This window comes from Myotis brandtii, unplaced genomic scaffold (assembly GCF_000412655.1).
Source record: "Myotis brandtii unplaced genomic scaffold, ASM41265v1 scaffold825, whole genome shotgun sequence".
NCBI classification, from domain to species: Eukaryota; Metazoa; Chordata; class Mammalia; order Chiroptera; family Vespertilionidae; genus Myotis; species Myotis brandtii.
The window spans coordinates 421,457-422,242 of NW_005371349.1; the positions used below are offsets into that span (position 1 = coordinate 421,457).

At 67.2% G+C, this 786-nt stretch overlaps 1 protein-coding gene across 2 annotated transcripts in view; it reads right to left on the minus strand.

Annotated features, from left to right (window-relative positions):
- Positions 1-393, minus strand: part of C1QTNF1 (C1q and tumor necrosis factor related protein 1) — a 26,585-nt gene extending 26,192 nt beyond the window's left edge. For both annotated transcript variants that reach the window (XM_014531842.1, XM_014531843.1), the window contains exon 1: positions 3-393. The gene's annotated coding sequence lies outside the window, so the exon portion shown is untranslated. The remainder of the gene's footprint in view (positions 1-2) is intronic.
- Between the last annotated feature and the right edge of the window lie 393 nt (positions 394-786).

The following is a 786-nucleotide window of genomic DNA, read 5'->3' on the forward strand; positions in this document are numbered from 1 at the left end:
CGTCCTCCCGCGGCCTCCCGCTCTCAGCGCCGCCTCTTAGAGCATCTCCGGGCAGCGGAGCCTCCCGGGCAGTCGGGGAAGAACAGACTTGTCCGAGGAGAGAGCCGGGAAGAGGGAAAAAGTCCTCGGGGAGAAGGCGTGGAAAGGGGAGGCGGTGCAGGCAGCGGCCGCCCCGGCGGCACCTCGATCTCCTGGGCTCCAAGGTCTCTGGGCCAGAAGCGGAAACGGGTTTCTCGAAAGTGAAGGAAGAGCCGGAGCGAGCGAGCGGGACCGACGCGTAAGGAGCGGAGCCCAGCCAGATGTGAGCGGCTCCAAGGCTCCCAGTGCCTGTTATCCAAACAGCAGCCGCTGAGAGTTAACTGTGTGTGTGCCCGGGGCAGGCAGAGCCGCTGCCTCCTCCTCCCGCCGCCCCGGGAGCTGGCCCAGGCGGGACGGGGTGGCCACTCGGAGTGCCTGGAAGCCCACCCCGCTGTGGGGCGGCTGGGAGCCCAGGACAAGAAGGGTGGGGGACCCCACGTTGCCTGGTGGCAGGGGGTGGGATTCCGGGAGCTCAGGGGCACCGGTAGCCAGCGGGGAGGGATCCAGTCTCGCCCCGTGGCAGCCCTGAGACACACCTTGGATCAGGGCCTCCACCTGGGGACAGGGACCACGGACGTGTGGGGGAATCTGTGAACCCCCAAAGCAGAGCGCAGAAGTGCCTGTGTGCACATGTCTGTACACATGTGCCTCTTTGGACGGGGTTGGTCTGTTGCTCTGGTCAGATCCAGGTCGGCGTAAGCGGGGCCA